Source organism: Lissotriton helveticus, chromosome 4_1 (genome assembly GCF_964261635.1).
Source record: "Lissotriton helveticus chromosome 4_1, aLisHel1.1, whole genome shotgun sequence".
Taxonomy (NCBI): Eukaryota; Metazoa; Chordata; class Amphibia; order Caudata; family Salamandridae; genus Lissotriton; species Lissotriton helveticus.
In genome coordinates, this window is record NC_136063.1 from 646,206,908 (window position 1) to 646,220,990 (window position 14,083).

Genomic DNA, 14,083 nt, shown 5'->3' on the forward strand with positions numbered 1-14,083 from the left:
TATATAGTTAGTTGTACTAACTATATATCACGCACCCGCAATCCACTGCTGATGATGTCACATATTACATCATTCATGACATGGTCAGTGACATCACTGATGACATCACTGATGACATCTCAAATGACATCACTGATGACATCACTGATGACATCTCAAATGACATCACTGATGACATCACTGATGACAAAATCCAGTGACTGTATTTTTCTGTAAAGTTAAAATATGTCTTACATATTTATGAATGAGTCGATGTATAAGTGTCTGGACGAAGGATTTAGTAGGTGCATGACTGAATGTATGAGTGAGTGATTAAATGTGTCTCACTGAGTGCATGGGTTAGTGACTAAACTGTCTTAATTTGTGCATCATTATGTCTGTTGTTCTGTAAACTGCTGCATGTGTTGATCAGTAGCTATATGAGTAACTATATGGGTTATTGATTGGTTGCCCAAGCATTTGTATGGGAGACTGAGTGTGTGTGTGGGTGGCTGGGAACTGTATGACTCTGTGCATAGATGTATGGGTTCAAAAGTGCATGTTGGAAACAGCTGTATGGGCGGTTGACTGTGTGCATGACTGTATTGGTGAGTGAATAGATATCTCAGTGCTACATGTCAAATTAAGTACATATGTAAAATACAATACATGTGAGAGTTGACATATATAAATAACTGTGCATAAGAGCCAGTGAATGTGTGAGTGGCTGTATGGATCATTGTGAACTTGTATCCAGGATTGTATAAGTGAGTAAATATGTCTTAGTATATGTTTGAATAAGTAAGGTGTGTTTAACTGTATAGTTAAGGAAATGGAGGTGTGATTGATTGTTTGCATGACTGTCTAGGTGTGTGTGTAACTTCATGGATGAGTGACAATCTGTGAGTCTGTGTTTACACTGAGTGTATCTAAGGTTATAATAGAGTCTGAAGAGGTTCATCGTATTATCACATAAATGATTTTATCAGTGATGTCATCAGTAATGTCATTTGAGATGTCATCAGTGATGTCATCAGTGATGTCATTTGAGATGTCATCAGTGATGTCATCAGTGATGTCATTTGAGATGTCATCAGTGATGTCATCAGTGATGTCACTGACCATGTCATGAATGATGTAATATGTGACATCATCAGCAGTGGATTGCGGGTGCGTGATATATAGTTAGTACAACTAACTATATATGGAATTTCAATGGTTTTGTGTGAGTAAAATAAGGTTTTTTAAATGCTAATCCCTAACTATATATGGTCTATAACCTATGGTTTTTTCAGTGAATTTTCAAGGTTTTGTAAATGCTAATTCCTAACTATATATGGTCTATAACCTATGGTTTTTTCAGTGAATATATATATATATATATATATATATATATATATATATATATATATATGTATTTTTATATTACCTACTGGCGGTCGCCAGTAGGTATATATAGTTAGGATTTTTTCTCTATGGGTTTTTTGAAAATTCTATGTCTAATAACTTTGGCGTTTGTGGACGGAATTGGCTGAAATTTTCTGGGAAATGGCACATTTTGTTTCTGAGCAGCCCCTGAAAATTGGGGGGGGGTTCGTCCAGGGGGGGTCGAGAAAAAAGGGGGGTCCCAAAACGTGTTTTTAACATTGAGTTTTCCATAGGGCGGTTGGCCTCACTTTTAGCCCGAACGGCTGAATGGATTTGCACGAAACTTGGCAAAATTGTAGGGACTGGTAGCCCGATGTGCCTTTTGTAGGTCTCAATATATGTGCTACAGTGGATTTTGAGAAATTAACGTTTAAAAAAAGATATATATCTGTAACAGCGGACCGGGCAGCGCTCCAGGACGCGTACTTTTCGCGCAACGGAGCTTTGTGAAGCGAAGCTGATTGCTTCTCCGGCGTCTGTCAACATTCCAAACAGTCCGTAGCGGCCGCCATCTTGTCTCTCGGTAGGATCGAGAGACAAGAGGAGGCCAAAGCGAAGGGGCAAATGACCATAAGGGGAAATAGTAGATCCTCGCTGACCCCCTAGGTTTGATGTGGAGGTTTTAAAAGGGCCCCGCGGGGCAAAAAAAAATAATAATAATAATAATCGAACGGCTGAATGGATTTGCACGAAACTTGGCAAAATTGTAGGGACTGGTAGCCCGATGTGCCTTTGCTAGGTCTCAATATATGTGCTTCAGTGGATTTTGAGAAATTAACGTTCAAAAAAAGATATATATCTGTAACAGCACACCGCTTCGCGTACTTTTCGCGTTACGGAGCTTTGCGAAGCGAAGCTGATTGGCTCTCCGGTGTCTGTAAACATTCCAAACAGTACGTAGCGGCCCCCATCTTGTCTCTCGGTAGGATCGAGAGACAAGAGGAGGCCAAAGCGAAGGGGCAAATGACCATAAGGGGGCATAGTAGATCCTCGCTGACCCCCTAGGTTTGATGTGGAGGTTTTAAAAGGGCCCCGCGGGGCAAAAAAAAAAAATAATAATAATAATCGAACAGCTGAATGGATTTGCATGAAACTTGGTAAAATATTAGGGACTGGTAGCCCGATGTGCCTTTGCTAGGTCTCAATATATGTGCTTCAGTGCATTTTGAGAAATTAACGTTCAAAAACAAGATATATATCTGTAACAGCGCTCCGCTTCGCGGAGATAAAATTATATCTGTATTACCTAGCTGTTGCTAACACCAGTTAGCGACGGCTAGTAGGAGATAGCGACCATCTTGGGCCCCACTTTGCATGTGAGTGATATTTATCACTAATGACATGCAAAGTGGGCATGCCAAGATGTTAGCGACTGGAAACAGTCGCTAACATCGCTATCTCCTATTATCAACTTTTGGAAATATTCGAGATAAGCGCGAATATCTCCAAAAAGTAACAGCTGCCCTGAGCAGTTCTTAGCCATGTTATCCAATGGGAGGTGGATAACATGGCTAAGAGCATTAGCTCGGTAATGCATGAATATCGCTGAGTTTTCAGCGATATTAATGCATTGCGGTCGTTTTTTATCGTATTTGCGATAAACCTTGATAATAGCAAGGTTTATCTGCGATAATTTCTGACGGTAAAAAAATCTTTGCAATGCATCGTTAGGGATAAATATCGCTTAACTTTGGTAATATGCCCCAACGTCTGTTAACGTTCGATTCGAAGGAAATCAGGAAGTGTTGAAAAACATTGTCTGCGCCATCTTGTCTTTTTTCAAATGCCACACTTTTGTCGTGCACGGGAGCCATTTTAGATGCCTTGACCAGACCCACTCTGTGCACGCTGTCGATCCTTAGCATGGCTCCCCACCCTCACAAGCATCTCACCCAGGCAGTGGTCACCCCCGCTCTCTGTCTTATGCATGGGTAATAAACCTCCCCCCATCTGCGCTGCTCTTCCCTGAGAATCACACCCTGTGCCCGCCCGACACCTCCCTTTCGCCCTATTCACTACCGCACCCTCTGACACTTCTTTTCCTCTGTGTCCGATTGTCCAGGCCGGTCCTAGGCTATCAGCTAGCCCTGCAGATGTAGTTTATGGCCACAGCTGTAAAGAATCACCCCTCTTCAAAGGAGTTATAGTAGATCAAGGCCCACACTCGATGAGATCCGTCACAGCAGAAGCGTTGCTATTATCTGAAAACCATCCTGTATTGTGATTGGGGAGGGGACCGAGCGTGAAGCGGAAGATTCCAGGGATGACTCTTTGTACATCAAAGTTTTTACAATTATGTGTCACATTAAAAATATATAGCACTCCGACAAAGTAGTAAGATTATAAAACTTTAATAATTTATAAATATATACAAGAAAACAAAAATAGTAATAACATATAAACATTTTTAGGGAAAAACAACGAAGTAGCGGTCGGCTGTGCGAATAGTCCCAACGCAGCACAACGTCCAGATTTCCGGCGTGGGGCGTCGCGGGGGGTGGGTCATCAGTAGCAAACTGTTGTGCGAATAGTTCCAAGGCAGCAGAACGCGCCGAAATCTAGATGACACGAAAGTGATGTCTAGTAAGTTGCCACCCAGCAAATAACGGCGTGGGGCGTCGCGGGGGGTGGGTCATCAGTAGCAAACTGTTGTGCGAATAGTTCCAAGGCAGCAGAACGATGGCACCAAGGTGATGTCCAGTAAGTTGCCGCACTGGTTTTGGTATCCTACAATGCTGCTCCGAATAACGGCGTGGGGCGCCCCGGGGGAGGCGGCGTGAACGGGCCTCTCCAGGTGGAGTGTCATCTGTTGTAGTGGGGCGCCCCTTTACCGTTTCAGTTGCCATTCCGTCCGTTTTTGGTCCACTGTGTCAAAAGCCGCAATTCAGCTGAGTTGCGCCCACTCTTGCGGTGCAGCGATAGGCGGCTGTCACAGGACTCTCAAAATGGCGGCAGGCTCTTTCCTTTTTGGGCCTGGTCCACTGAAATGGCCCTGGGACACCTTGGAAATCGGACGCTTGTCTGCTAGGTCTTGGACCCCATTCTCGAAAGCGTCCCCTCCGCCTTGAGAATTCATCAAAAGTTTTGGGGGCCCCGACTCCTGCAGGCTTCTGGTGGGGAGCGGCTGCCATGATTGCTCGCGGAATGACCACGACGGAGCTACGAGATGGTGGTGCTCTCATGCTGACGCCAGTTTAGTCTGAAACATCCAGAAACAAGGTGGGGCTTTCATCGTTTGGGGAAAAAAAAAAGTTTTCATCCAATGAAAAGTGTTGTTTTTAGGTCATATGATCAAGCCTTCCATCATTAGGAAACCAAAAGTAAAATGAACCAATGAAAAGTTTTATAAACAAGTCACATGACCTGTTATGCGGCATAGGGTATAAAATGCGTAGAAAATACGTTGGCACGTGAGGCGGCGTCAGTAGCGGACCGATGTGCGAATAGGCCGAAGGCAATACAACGCGGCAAGATCCGGATGGCACCGAGGTGGTGTCTAGTAAGTTGCCGCACTGGTGTGGCCATCCAACAATGCTGAAAGTCGGCGTGGGGCGCCCCGTTGGCCTGTGAGATGGCGTCAGTAGCGGACCGATGTACGAATAGGCCGAAGGCAGCACAACGCGCCAAGATCCGGATGGCACCGAGGTGGTGTCTAGTAAGTTGTCGCACTTCTGTGGCCATCCTACAATGTTGAAAGTCAGCGTGGGGCGCCCCGTTGGCCTGTGAGATGGCGTTAGTAGCGGACCGATGTGCGAATGGGGCCAAAGGCAGCGCAACAATATTTTCTGACTGACACCACAAGGCGCTGAGATGCCAAGATCCGGATGGCACCGAGGTGATGTCTAAGTTGCGGACTGATGTGCGAATGGGGCCAAAGGCAGCGTAACAATATTTTTTGTATGGAAGATACCACTAGGCGTTGAGATGCCAAGATTCGGATGGCACCGAGGTGATGTCTAGCAAGTTGCTGTACTGGTGTGGTCATCCTACAATGCTGAAACTCGGCGTGGGTCGCCCCATTAGCCTGTGAGATGGCGTCAGTAGCGGACCGATGTGCGAATAGGCCGAAGGCAGCGCAACAATATTTTCTGAAGAGAAGACACCAAAAGGTGCTGACATTCCAAGATCCGGATGGCACCGAGGTGGTGTCTAGCAAGCTATGCAGTTGAGTTGTGTGCGCACTTGCGGCGAATAGGTCGAAGGCAGCATAACAATGTTTTTTGAATAGAAGACACCACAAGGCATTGAGATTCGGTTACCACCGAGGTGATGTCTAGCAAGTTGCCGCACTGGTGTGGCCATCCTACAATACTGCTCCGAATAACGGCGTGGGGTGCCCGAAGGGAGGGGGAGCCGGCGTGAATGGGCCTTCCTAGGTGGAGGCTCGTCTGCTGTAGTGGGGCGCCCCTTTACCGTTTCAGTTGCCATTCAGCTGAGTTTCGGCTGCTCTTGATGCTACAGCGACAGGCGGCTGCAAGAGGACTCTCAAAATGGCGGCCTGTTCTTTGGATTTGGGCCTGGTCCACTAAAATGGCCCTGGGACACCTTAGAACTCGGACGCTCGATTTTTTTTCCTTTCCTGTACATGCAAAAAAAGGTAAATGCCCGGTACGTTACACGCTTCATCTGCCACGATGAACTCTCCAGAGGAACCGAAAAAAAATATAGTTGTGGTAACTATACCATGCATCGTCATATGGAGAGGTGGCACCAATTAATTATAGTGCTGCATAAAAGAGAGATTTGGAGGAGAACCCCTGACCTGCTAGTACATTCATCAAAGAAGTGGCACTGAGAGCTTCAGAGGCAAGGGAAACGGTCCCAAATATTTAGAAGAACTTTGGAAAGATTAAAATGACATGTTTAGATTGTGGCAAATTAATTTCATGTGGACAGATGAGTGTTACTCTAATAAATACAGCATATGAACATCATCATAGTCGATGGTTGGTAGAGACATTTTGACTATATCCTGGACCTGCCCGTCCTCGCCCAAAATGGTGCCGGAATAAATGGGACTCGTAACTCCTTGTTGTGTACTGGTTGCAGAACCTTGAAATCACGAGATACGTATGCAGTTTTGAAGTACATGGCGGGCGGGGACGAGAATTGATTGACTATTTCGACATCCCTATTGATATTAAGTTCTGATGTGTTATTGATTACTGTACTGTTGAAAGTTCGAATTAACGTCACCCATGGTACTTGCCCGCAAATGTATATCTAGATAATTTTATTGTAACTGGCCCTGTCGTATTTTAATTATAAAATGTACGTCCACCGATTCCGTAACTGTTAGACACCTTAGTTCTTGCAACCTAATGGCCGGCCCGTTACGTTCCTCTACAGTGTAAATGTCTATTCATCATATACGATTACAGTTTGCTCTGTGGCAGGCCCACGTGGTTATAGGCTCGTATTTGTATAATGACATTTTCACAATAAAGGTTTTTAAAAGAAAACATGGTAGTAGTATATACATTGGTAAAGTTTTTAATAATAGTGACTGTTTTAGAATCATTAAAAGGCAAGTGAAATAAAGCAGACCAATTACATGAAGGGTAAAAGGTATAATACGAAGGAACGCAGTAAAGATAAATGGTCAAGGGCTGTTGTGTTTTCTATTCCTGCAACATAAAGTGATCGATAAGAATCTCATATTCAGGCGTATCGGCGACTAAGACAGCAGGTCGACCCTCTTTTGCTCAACGGCTCCGTCATGGGACGAAGAAACGCTCTTTTTCTCGAAAAAAGAATATATTTTACTTGCAGGACAGTTGTAAAATTTCCGGGAAAGTACATTAGCCTGGAACATTATAACATATATTTAAGAAAAAATAATGTTCGGAAGTAATGAAAAGCGTAATTTTTAGGTCATATGACCAAGCCTTTCATCATTACAATAAGAAAAGTAAAATGAACCAATGAAAAGTTTTATTAACAAGTCACATGACTTGTTATGCTTACGTTACGCGCTGCGCGCCCCGGATGACTTCCGGATGCGCTAACACGGCGCGTCATATGACGCATTATGCGACAACGCAGGTACAGAATATAGTCAAAATGTCTCCACCAACCAGCGGTCGGAACACAACCCCTTTCAGCAGGCTAAATAGTTCTGTTAAATGGCAACAGAAGGGACAGGCAACAAGAACCATCAGTCAAAGAGGGGAGGGCTAGTTCTTCTCTACCGGGTTACATTGGGGCGCTACCGGAACTGATCGAATTGGTAGTCTACAGTGTTTCTGGATGTTTCAGACTGAAGCTGGGGTTAGCATGAGAGCAGCACCATTTCGTAGCTCCGTCGTGGTCATTCCGCAACCAATCATGGCAGCCGTTCTTTATCGTTATTTTGGGCGGGGTGGGTGGCGGAGCCGAGCTGTTTGCAGCCATCATTGTGTGGAGTTCAGTTCATCTCACTAGTTTTGTATTTGTCATGAGGGGTTGTTCCTAATGTATTTTAGCGAGGTCAAAAAGAGATCCCATTAGTGGCCTACTGATTTTGCTCGATTCCTTTTCTTTTTTTTTACACGATTTTTCGTTATCTGCAAAGACTAAACAGAGTATTGCGACTCTGTGTTTGTTTGTAAATAGAGAATGAACCAAAGAGAACTAATTCTAAAACAGTAAATACTTGGATAACAATCAATCAAATGGAGAGAGAAGCAGGCACGACGGATTACAACGGGGGCAAACGCCTGCGTTAACTACCTTTCACTATCTGCAAAGAGAGAGTACTCCTAATAGAAATGAGGGGGGGGGGCACCATTCAAAGCAGATCAGTGTGCATAAACACGAAAATGTTTTCACTTACCACGTACTTGACATTCGACAGCTTATGATATTTGCTATTAAAAAACCATTGAAATTCACTGAAAAAACCATAGGTTATAGACCATATATAGTTAGGAATTAGCATTTACAAAACCTTGAAAATTCACTGAAAAAACCATAGGTTATAGACCATATATAGTTAGGAATTAGCATTTAAAAAACCTTATTTTACTCAAACAAAACCATTGAAATTCCATATATAGTTAGTTGCACTAACTATATATCGCGCACCCGCAATCCACTGCTGATCATGTCACATATTACATCATTCATGACATGGTCAGTGACATCACTGATGACATCTCAAATGACATCACTGATGACATCACTGATGACATCTCATTTGACATCATTCTTGTGCTAATACGATAAACCTCTTCAGACTCTAATATAACCTTAGATACACTCAGTGTATACAGACACTCACACACTGCCACTCATCCATGGAGTTACTCACACACCCAGTCAGTCATGCAAAGAAACAATCTCACCTCCATTTCTTCAACTATACAGTTAAACACACCTTACTTATTGAAACATATACTAACACATATTTACTCTCTTATACAATCCCTGATACAAGTTCACAATGATCGATACAACCACTCACTCATTCAGTGGCTCTCATGCACAGTTATTTATATATGCCAACTCTCACATGTACTGTGTTTTACATATGTACTTACTATGACATGTAGCATTGAGATATCCATTCACTCATCAATACACTCATGCACACAGTCAACTGCCCATGTAGCTGTTTCCACATGCACTCTTGAACTCATACACCTAGTGAATAAACTGCTCACACATCTATGCATAGAGTCACACACCTTCCAGCCACCCCCACACAAACTCAATCTCCCATAGAAATACTTGGGCAACCAATTAATAACACATATAGCCTCTCGTATAGCTAATGATCAACACATGCAGCAGTTTACAGAACAACAGACATAATGATGCACAAATTAAGACAGTTTAGTCACTAACCCATGCATTCAGTGAGACACATTTAATCACTCACTCATACAGTCAGTCATGCACCTACTAAATCCTTCATCCAGACACTTATACATCCACTCAAGACATATTTTAACTTTACAGAAAAATACAGTCACTGGATGTTGTCATCAGTGATGTCATCAGTGATGTCATTTGAGATGTCATCAGTGATGTCATCAGTGATGTCACTGACCATGTCATGAATGATGTAATATGTGACATGATCAGCAGTGGATTGCGGGTGCGCGATATATAGTTAGTGCAACTAACTATATATGGAATTTCAATGGTTTTGTGTGAGTAAAATAAGGTTTTTTAAATGCTAATTCCTAACTATATATGGTCTATAACCTATGGTTTTTTCAGTGAATATATATATATATATATATATTCACTGAAAAAACCATAGGTTATAGACCATATATAGTTAGGAATTAGCATTTACAAAACCTTGAAAATTCACTGAAAAAACGATAGGTTATACACCATATATAGTTAGGAATTAGCATTTAAAAAACCTTATTTTACTCACACAAAACCATTGAAATTCCATATATAGTTAGTTGTACTAACTATATATCGCGCACCCGCAATCCACTGCTGATCATGTCACATATTACATCATTCATGACATGGTCAGTGACATCACTGATGACATCACTGATGACATCTCAAATGACATCACTGATGACATCACTGATGACATCTCAAATGACATCACTGATGACAACATCCAGTGACTGTATTTTTCTGTAAAGTTAAAATATGTCTTACATATTTAAGAATGAGTGGATGTATAAGTGTCTGGATGAAGGATTTAGTAGGTGCATGACTGACTGTATGAATGAGTGATTAAATGTGTCTCACTGAGTGCATGGGTTAGTGACTAAACTGTCTTAATTTGTGCATCATTATGTCTGTTGTTCTGAAAAATGCTGCATGTGTTGTTCAGTAGCTATATGAGTAACTATATGGGTTATTGATTGGTTGCCCAAGTATTTGTATGGGAGACTGAGTGTGTGTGTGGGTGGCTGGGAGGTGTATGACTCTGTGCATAGATGTGTGAGCAGTTGATTCACTAGATGTATGGGTTCAAAAGTGCATGTGGAAACAGCTGTATGGGCGGTTGACTGTGTGCATCAGTGTATTGGTGAGTGAATGGATATCTCAGTGCTACATGTCAAAGTAAGTACATATGTAAAACACAGTACATGTGAGAGTTGACATATATAAATAACTGTGCAAAAGAGCCAGTGAATGTGTGAGTGGCTGTATGGATCATTGTGAACTTGTATCAGGGATTGTATAAGAGAGTAAATATGTGTTAGTATATGTTTGAATAAGTAAGGTGTGTATAACTGTATAGTTGAGGAAATGGAGGTGTGATTGATTCTTTGCATGACTGACTAGGTGTGTGAGTAACTCCATGGATGAGTGACAGTCTGTGAGTGTCTGTTTACACTGAGTGTATCTAAGGTTATATTAGAGTCTGAAGAGCTTCATTGTATTATCACATGAATGATGTCATCAGTGATGTGATCAGTAATGTCAAATGAGATGTCATCAGTGATGTCATCAGTGATGTCATTTGAGATGTCATCAGTGATGTCATCAGTGATGTCACTGACCATGTCATGAATGATGTAATATGTGACATGATCAGCAGTGGATTGCGGGTGCGCGATATATAGTTAGTACAACTAACTATATATGGAATTTCAATGGTTTTGTGTGAGTAAAATAAGGTTTTTTAAATGCTAATTCCTAACTATATATGGTGTATAACCTATGGTTTTTTCAGTGAATTTTCAAGGTTTTGTAAATGCTAATTCCTAACTATATATGGTCTATAACCTATGGTTTTTTCAGTGAATTTCATTGGTTTTTTAAAAGCTAATATCTATAGCTGTAAAATGTATTCTTCTTTAAATCCAAAAATATATTTTATATGTTTATTAATAATTTTTTTTTAAATATTTTTTTTGTTTCGCTCCCGGTCCGCGAACCGGAAAGCTTTCCGTTAGCTTAAATTGATGCCGCGACCCAGTCCGCGAACCGGTAAACGTTCCGTTTGCGCAACTGCCGCTTTAGAAATCAACATCGTGACGCGTCGCGAAAGCGCGACGTATCGCGTTGCCGCGTAATGCGTCTTATGACGTACCGCGTTAGCGCACCCGGAAGTGCCCCGGGGCGCGGACCGAGGCGCGAAACGCAGCTCCCCGGAAGCGATTCGCGTCGCGTCGCGAAAGCGCGACGTATCGCGTTGCCGCGTAATGCGTCTTATGACGTACCGCGTTAGCGCACCCGGAAGTGCCCCGGGGCGCGGACCGAGGCGCGAAGCGCAGTGACCCGGAAGCTATCCGGGGCGCGGACCGGAGCGCGTAACGTAAGCATAACAGGTCATGTGACTTGTTAATAACACTTTTCATTGGTTCATTTCACTTTTGGTTTCATAATCATGTAAGGCTAGGTCAGGTGACCTAAAAATAACACTTTTCATTGGTTGAGAACTATTGTTTTTCCCAAATGATGAAAACCCCTCCTTCTTTCCTCACTCTGACTTTCATCATTGTGAGAGGAAGACCTTTATTAATACTTGAGAAATGGCTTCAGTAGTTGCTTCAGCTGGTGCACCCCCACCACCACCTCCACCTCCTCATGGGAAGAGAGGACCACCTCCCCAGGTCATGACCAACACAGAGGAGGAAGAAGAAGAAATAGAGGAAGAGGAGAGAGAAGAACCACAGTTCTTGGAAGAGATGCCACGGGTTTCCCATAGGAAAGCCAGTTTCATCTGGCAGTTTTATTCAATCCCTCCAGGGCAAAAGAAAGTGAATGCGAGGTATGTCACCTGCCTCATCTGCAAAGATAAATTATCAAGAGGGATTGATAAAAAGTATAGTTATGGGAACTATACCATGCATAGGCACATGACCAGGAGGCATCCACTCAATTACAGCCGGGCGGAAATACGGGATATGGAACAAAATCCAACATCAACTCCTGTGGCCAGGTCAAGATCGTCAATATCATTGACACCAGCAGAGGCACGGGAAACTGTGCCAAACATCCAAGAGAATTTTGGCCACATGAAACATACTTGTATGCACTGTGGTGCGTTGATAGCATGTGGCAACATGAGTATCAATTCAATAAACCTAGCTTACAACAATCATAATTGCCCTAACCGCCCCCAGTAATTTTTTTTTTGCTCCTGTTGAGCCCTTTTCAATGCCTGTTTTTTGTTGTTTCCCCCCCCAAAAAAACCAAAAAAAATATAAAATCGTTCAAAAAATACAAAAAAATCAAAAAATGTTCAAAAAAAAAAAAATATATAAAACAACAAAAACATTAAAAAAAAAAGTTCTTTTCAGAACTACCTCCCCTTTCAAAAAAAATTGCTAGAATGTTTAGCACTCTGGCAAGCTCTATTTCTTTTGGTTCGCTTCCCGTTTAGCTTCCCGGTACGCGGACCGGGAGCTAACCAAAAAAAAAATAAAAAAAAAAGAGTAAGTATAAGGAAAGTAAACAGAGAGTGATGTTAAAAGAAAGACAGCTATAGGGAGTAAAGAAGAGATACTGTTTAATAGATCTATTTACCGAAGAAAAGACGGAAGAGGGTATAATTGTGAAAAACAAAATAGATAAGGAAGTGAAAGAAAAAAAAAGAGAGTAGAACAATAACAAAGAAGAGTTTCTTGGAGAATGTGAGTGAATGTTCAAAATAAGATTAAAACATGGGGAATAACAGAGAGAAAAAATAGAAAACAGAAAACAAAAAATAACAGAAAAAGATTAATTGAAACAGCAAAGAAATGTAAGTAACATAGAGCCATATCATCAACATAGGCAATAAAAGTTTTGCAGCTTTTATCGTCAGAAATGTGTCGCTAAAGCCGCTTTTGCGGCAGAAAACTGCTGCTAAAACCACTTTTGCACCAGTTTTCTGCCAATAAAAACAGCAATAATTTTATTGGCTGTGTTCATAATATGCCCCTTAGTGTGCTTCAACTACACAGAGAAAGCATTATGAACAAGTAGTGATAGAGTGATCAGTCAAAGACACTAAGAGTAATAGAGACGGAGTGAGTGAACAAGAGTGAGGAACTATGAGAAGAGAGGGACTGAGAAAAAGAGTGGAAGGAGTTGAGTAAGTAGGTAATAGAGAAAGGAATGAGGGAAGTAGCAAAGGCAGGAAACTGAGGGTTAAAGAAATGAAGCAGTGGAACTAATAGAAGTTAAATGTGATAGAAATGTAACGAAAAGAGTACAAAACATTTACCTTATAATTGTCGTTAAATTACTCACTTTTTGTTTTTATACTTTCAATCTGTGAAAGAGAGAACAAACATTTGAAAAATATTAAAACATGTATTTAAAAATATCAAAAGACAAGGGAAAAGATTGAAGGACAAACAGTTTTTCAACAACTTTGACACTTACAGAAGCTTCTGCTTCTCCAGGCCCCCTACACAGTCCTAAAGATATACATTTTAAACTAACAGTATCTTGTTGCAGATGAAGTGAGGCCTATCTTAAAACATGGTGCATCTTTTGCATTGCTGTTGTCTCAGAAAAGTGTCGCAAGACACTAAAATTTTAAATGATTGCTTCAGGATGCCAATAAGATGTGTCCTATCCAGAGGTTTGTTTGAGGTGAGGCCTACTCAGGGTTGCAGATGAAATTTAGAGTTGTTGAAGAGTACAGAGAAGATAATACATTTGCAGGCCTACCAATGAAGTGAGTCATGTCCACTGCACTCTTGAACAAAGGCCAAACCTCCTCTGTTTCCCTGGACAGACCTAATTTTGATCTGCACAATGTGATTCGTAATGA